This window comes from Lithobates pipiens, unplaced genomic scaffold (assembly GCF_037356315.1).
Source record: "Lithobates pipiens isolate NorthernLeopardFrog02 unplaced genomic scaffold, aLitPip1_a1.2 Scaffold_22, whole genome shotgun sequence".
In the NCBI taxonomy this organism is placed as follows: Eukaryota; Metazoa; Chordata; class Amphibia; order Anura; family Ranidae; genus Lithobates; species Lithobates pipiens.
In genome coordinates, this window is record NW_027507784.1 from 278,459,176 (window position 1) to 278,466,511 (window position 7,336).

Consider the following 7,336-nt stretch of genomic DNA (forward strand, 5'->3'; position numbering starts at 1 on the left):
GGAAGACCAAATGAAGGTGGAAGCCCCAGCAGCGGTGACATTATCTTGCAAGGGCCCATTTTTTTTTTTTTGTGGTTTACTACTGCTTTAAAGGATACGTTCACCTTTCGGAGTATGTTACACATTACACTCATATTTAGGGTAAAACATGTACAATGCTCCAGAAGTCCCTGCTGGTGAGTGCTCTCGTAGTTCATTGACCTTCCTATGGGAGGTACAGGCAGACAGCTATACTGAGAGTCTGCAGGAACCTGTCATTGAACCTCTGATCTACGATCACGGGTGCAATAATTTCCAGTCAATAAAAAAAAAAAAATGCAATTTTTTTTTTCTGCAGAAATATGTGCATTTATTTTTACCAAAAGGTGAACTTGGCCCTTAACATAAATGTGAGCTTTTTTGGAGTGTCCATGGCGACTGAAGCTGCTGTCCCCCACAACCCTAATAAATCAGGGGGACATGGACCTACCAATTGCTTACGGCAGTCTTGGATGGGCGTTACCAACTTGTGGGTCCTGTAGTCTAACACTCAAATGACACAACATAAGTGAGAGAGTCAGACCACGAGTCTAAAACTGGCCATAAACTATACAATCTGATTCTACAATCTCCTTTAAGCTGGTCATAGATGGTTAGAATTTTGAAAGAAAAATCTTAGGGTTAGAATGTTCTCGAAAAGTTCATTCGTTTTTTTCTAATCATTAGTGGGGGTCAAATCAACATTTGTTTTGGACCGCAATAACAAGAAAATTCAAAGATGGAGATTTTGTCTCGCACGAATTAATTTCTAATGGTGTATGTGGTTTTCATCAGTCCATTCATTCCATAAACAAATGTTAAAAGCAAGTGAACTCTTTCTAACAACATTTGAATGTACTGAGAATTTTCCTACAAATTCCTAAAGCACTCTACTAAAGAACTCTGTGCGGGGAAGGTCAACACCTGAACCCAGAGAAGCTGGAGGCTGATAGACTGGAGGTAACATATATATATATAATTATACAATATACACACGGCCGGGTGGGAGCTCTCTCCTTCTGCCTGAACGTTCAGGAATGTCCTTCAGAAGGAGGGGGATCACGTGCCCGTGCAGTGGCGCAATCCCAATGCGCTCATGTTGCCCAGATCGGAAGGAGGGCTCTGTGATTGGCCCTCCTGATCATGTGACGGGCGTGTCCAATCACAGCTGTCATGTGATGTAAACAAACAGCTGGTTGCTAGGCAATCGCCTCTCCTCAGTGACAACTTCCATATGAGGAGAGGAGAGTGGATCGCTGCAGCCGGCTGGTGATGATCAGTGAGTATGAGCTGTTTTTTACAGCTTTTTACTCGCTGATCACCAGTCTAGTGTAAAACACACATGTCCCCCACATATGTCTCACTAAAATCACATGTCCCAGTGATTTTCTGCACACATATGTCCGTGATCATCTGCACACATCTGTACATGATCATTTGAGTACATATGTCCGTGATCACACAAACCAATTATACACTTAACGGAATTTTTTTTACCAAAAACATGTAGCAGAATACATTTTGGCTTAAATTTATGACAACATTCGATTTTATTGGATTTCTTTTAAAATAGAAAGAAGAAAGTTTTATTTTTCCAAATTTCCGCTCTTTTTTCGCTTATATCGTAAAAAATAAAAAACGGAGTCGTGAATAAATACCACCAAAATAGATCTCTTTTTGTGCGAACAAAATGATAATAATTTAATTTGGGTACAGTGTAGCATGACCGCGCAATTGTCATTGAAAGTGCGAGAGTGATGAAAGCTGAAAAATGGTCTGGGAAGGAAGGGGGCGAAAGTGCCCAGTATTGTAGTGGTTAAATAAATTGTCTTTTTTTTTTTTTTAACTTTACATATTACTTAAATTATAAACCACAAATTTTTGAGGTTTTATCCGATTTAATCGAAACCGTAATTGGCCAGCTAATCGATTATTAAAATAATCTTTAGGAGCAGCCCTAGTCTAATAAAATCTATTTTTAGATCCTGGTCTAAACTGGGGCTAAAACAACTAATTGACATAATCGATTAGAATTTCACCCGCTTTAAAATATTCACATATTGTTGCTTTGCAGCCTTAAATGAAGACAGCCACAGATTTTGTTTTATCCAACTGTATTTACTAGTGCAAGTTATAACATCCAAGTGAAAGATATAACGCCGACATGTCAGAATTAAAATAAAATTTAAAAAAACAATCACTAAGTTGGAAAAAGGATCACCCACCTTTAAAATAATCACATTATGTCAGTATTTTGTTGAACCGCATTTTGCTTTATTTACAGCCTTTAGTCTGTTGGGATATGTCTCTAACTTTGCACATCTAGACTTTGCAGAACTGCTCAAGTTCAGTTAAATTTGATGGTGACTGTTTGTGGAGAGCTTTATTTTTGTGGCATTTAATCACCACTGGGTTTGTCATTTTTGTTGCTAAATAAATGAATAAAGACTGAAAAAAAAAAAAAGGTCATAGTTTGGTATAAAATTTTGCAAACCAGTCATTTTTCTCCTTCACTGATGTGCGCTGATGAGGCTGCAGTGCTAGGTGGCACTGAATGGCAGCACTGGTGGGCACTTATTGGAAGCACTGATACAGTAATCGGTGCCCTGATTATCAGTGTACATGCCTCTATTAGAGAAGCCGGTTATCCGCTCTCTTCTCCTCTCCTCATGTTGTTAGCATGAGAAAAGGAGTGGCGATAACCAGCTTCTGTTTGTATCCATGATCAGTTGTGATTGAACACTGCTGATCATGTAGTAAGGAGTCACTGATTGGCTGTTTACTGTAATCACAGAGCGCACTGCTGCAGGCACGATCACGGGAAACCGCCATATGACGGCCTCACAGAACTAGCCGGTCACATTGTAGCTGTCAAATATAGTGCTATAGTGTGGTTTGCAGGTAGTTAAGTCTGGACTCTGACTAAGCCATGCAAGGACATTTGCCTTTTTCTCCTTCAACCACTGTGCGGTCGTTTTTGCTGTGTGCTTGGGTTATTGTCATGTTGAAAGGTAAACCTTCTTTCCATTAACAACTTTCTTGCAGAAAGCAGCAGATTTTCCACAAGAATTTGATGGTATTTTGCCCCACCCATTTCTCTTCTATCCTGACAAGTGCTCCAGTTCCTGCTGCAGCGAAACATCCCCATAACATATTGCCACCTCCACGCTTTACTGTAGGAATGGTGTTATTTAAAATGTGAGCTGTATTGAATTTCCACCAGACATATCGTTTGGTGTTGAGGCCAAATAACTAAATGTGTCTAATCTGACCATAACACCTTTTATGGCCTCAGAATTTTCAAGGTGCGTTTAAGGTGGTCAGATGAGACTAAAATATATTTTAACCGCACTGATGCAATATAAATGGCGATGTAGACCAGTTTTGACACAACAAGAATGGCAATAGCTACGTGCTATAGCATCATGATTAACCACTTCAATACAGGACGCTTTCTTCCCTTCCTGCCCAAACCAGCTTTTAGCGCTGTCACTTTTTAAATAACAATTGCACGGTCATGCTACACTGTACCCCAACAAACTTTATCATTTTGTTCCCACAAATAGAGCTTTTTTGGTGGTATTTGATCACCACTGGGGTTTTTATTTGTTGCTAAACAAATTTAAAAAAAGACTGAAAATTTAGAAAACAAGTTTTTGTTTGTTATAAAATTATGTAAATAAGTATGTTTTGTTCTTCACAGAGGGGCACCGATAAGGTGGGACTGATGAGCACTCATAGGTGGCACCGATTAGCATTTATGGGCACTGGTGGTCCAGGGTGGGCAGTGCAGACCCCTCCCCCCTGTCAGGATCGGCTCTCCTCTACTGGCATCTGTCAGACGTGATAGAGGAAAAGCTGATGCACCACTTTTCCTGTTTACACTGTGATTGGACGCAGCTGATCACCTGGTAAAGAGCCTCCGTCAGAGGATTCTTTACTGGGATCGGAGATGCATTGTGTCAGACTGACACACCACACCACGATCACCGCACTTTAGCATCCTCAGCTTAACCTGCTGGACATCATATGGCATCCAGTCAGGATAACTGAACCACCGTCTGGCCATCGTTCTGCTATAGACCAGGCAGGAAGTGGTTAAGCTTCGGGGTGGAGTGAAACGCGTTGGAAGCATGGCCTGATTGGAGCCCAGGCTGAGGCTGTCCTATATCGCCTCACAAGGTTTTGCTGGGATGTGCAACAATCATGCTTTCCTGCATATACTTATTTTACTGTTGTGGGTTTAGGCACACATTAAAGTGATACTAAACACACACTGTTTACATTTTCATTTCAATTTCTATATATGGATGATGGCACTGTAATTATTTTATTTTAAAAAAAAAATCGAAGTACATTTTTCCTAAGCGATAAACATCTGTCACATGACCCAGATATTTCCCAGCCTGTCTGCAGCGAAAACCAGCAGGAGGAGCTTCTAGTCCTATGCTGCTGGTCACATGTTCACAATAAAAACACCTTTTGGAGTACAGAATAAACATAAAGATCAATAAAAACTCCAATCATCATAAAAATATATATATGAAATCATATGTAATATTTTTGGCAATAACATGGTGTGGGCACATTTCTGTCAGGGCTGGGCTAAGCCCTCTCTTCTTAGTGCTCAGCTGTCAGTTAATTGCTAGCACCCATCATTCCACTTGGTGATCATTTCCTGCTCATCAGCCAGCTCTTGGCTATTTAAACTGCCTGGTTCATTCCTTCGGTGCCTTCGTCTTTGGTAAAACGTATCTGGAACCTATGTGTTCCTGTTGAAGACTTGCCTGGCGGATGTTCTGATCCTGTCTGTTGCCTCTGACTACGCTGATCTCTGGCCTCCTGATTTACTGGCTTGTCTTGACTACCCGCTTTGTCTACCTAACCCTGGCTATGTTTTGACTACATTTACTATTTGTACCAAATTTTTTACCATTATATTAACTACTTGCTGCCCACACTATAGCTGAAAGATGGCTACAGTGCAAGCCTTAATTGCCGGGAGGGCATCCATGAGCTGTCTGCATGTCCCTGCGGGTTGCGTGCTATGTGCTTTGTGATCACAGAGTCTATGAGACTCGGCTGATCACAGATCCCGGCCCCTTACCAGGTGATCAGCTGTCAGTCAATGACAGCAGATCACGTGATGTAAACGAAAGATCGGTAATCTATTTTTTTTTTCTCACGCTATCAGCGTGAGGTGAAAAAAAGCTGATCACAGGCTTCTGTCAGATGGACATTGGTCTCTGACAGAGACCCGCGGCTGCCTCATCAGTGCCCACCTGCCAGTGCCACCCATCAATGGTGCTGCTTATCAGTGCCCATTAGTGCAGCCTCAACAGCGCATATAAATGAAGGAGAAAAATTACCTGTTTTCAAAATGAACAAACAAACAGTATTTTGGGTTTTTGTTTTGTTTAGCAAAAAATAAGCAGTGATTAAATAACACCAAAAGAAAGCTCTATTTGTGTGAAAAAAATGATAAAAATGTAATTTGGGTACAATGTTGCATGACCACACAATTGTCATTCAAAGTGCGACAGCACTGAAAGCTGAAAATTGGTCTGGGCAGGAAGGGAGTTTAAGTGCCCGGTAGTCAAGTGGTTAAAAGGTGTGATTTTTTTTACTGCATTTTCTGTCTCCGTTTGATTCATGGTTTATGCAGGCAATTCACCTAGTGGTAATATTTTTTGCAGATTGAATGAGCAGGACCACCACATGGATCAGTTTGCCATAGTGTTAAAGATGCTCCTTATTCGCACTGTTCACCTGGATCCTCCCACTGTGGCTGCTCTGGTACAGCCTGTGTTAAAAGCCATCCCTGTTACTGCTCCAGTCTCTGTGCAGGCATCCGCCTTGAATATTACCTCTATAAGAGGTATGTCTGGTTCCGCTCCACTTCCCCAGCGATTTGGGGGTGATCCAGTTCAATGCATAGGGTTTTTCAACCAGGTTTGAGATGCTGTCCCAGGCATTCCCCACGGACAGAAGTAAAGTAGTCTTCATTATTTCTTTGCTTTTATATAGAGCTTGGCCTTGGCAAAACCCTCTATGGGAGATTGAAAAAAAATAAAAAATTCCCCCGAGTTACCCTGATGTTTGTGACTTCCTTTAAAAGGGTATTTGACGTTCCCACACACTCCACTTCTGCTGCCAAGAGCCTCATGCCCATCAAACAGAGTATGAGAACTGTTTTATTACCCAATTGAATTCCGAACTATGGCAGCAGAGGTCGCTTGGAAAAATGAAGCCCTCGTTGCTGCTTTTTCTCATGGTCTCTTGGATAATATCAAAGATGAGAAAGCAGCCTGAGACATACCTATGGATCTGGAGAAGTTGATCACGTTTGCCATTCTCATTGACTCCAGACTCGGAGAGAGACCTTCCCTTAACCACTTCAGCCCCGGACCAATTGTCAGCCTAAGGACCAGAGGTCTTTTTACAATTTTGCACTGCACTGCTTTAACTGGTAATTGCGCAGTCATGCAATGTTGTATCCAAACAAAATTTGCGTCCTTTTCTTCCCACAAATAGAGCTTTCTTTTGATGGTATTTGATTGCCTCTGCGATTTTTTTTTTGCGATATAAATGGAAAAAGACCGAAAATTTTGAGAAAAAAATATATTTTCTAATTTTTGTTATAAGAAAAATCGAATAAACTCAATTTTAGTCATACATTTAGGGCAACATTTATTCAGCCACATGTCTTTAGTAAAAAAATCTCAATAAACGTATATATATATATATTGGTTTGCGCAAAAGTTATAGCGTCTACAAACTAGAGTACATTTTCTGGAATTTACACAGCTTTTAATTTATGACTGCCTATCTCATCTCAGGTGCTAAAATGGCAGGGCAGTACAAACCCCCCCCCCACAAATGACCCCATTTTGGAAAGTAGACACCCCAAGGAAATTGCTGAGGGGCATGTTGAGCCCATTGAATATTTTTTTTTTGTCCCAAGTGATTGAATAATGGCACAAAAAAAAACAGTTTACAAAAAGTTGTCACTCAATGATATATTGCTCACACATGCCATAGTTATATGTGGAATTGCACCCCAAAATATATTCTGCTGCTTCTCCTGAGTATGGGGATACCACATATGTGGGACTTTTTGGGAGTCTAGCCACGTACAGCACCCCAAAAACCAATCACTGCCTTCGGGATTTCTAAGGGTGCAAATTTTTGATTTCACTCCTCACTACCTATCACAGTTTCGAAGGCCATAAAATGCCAAAATAACACAAAACCCCCCTAAATGACCCCATTTTGGAAAGTAGACACCCCAAGAAAATTGCTGAGGGGCATGTTGAGC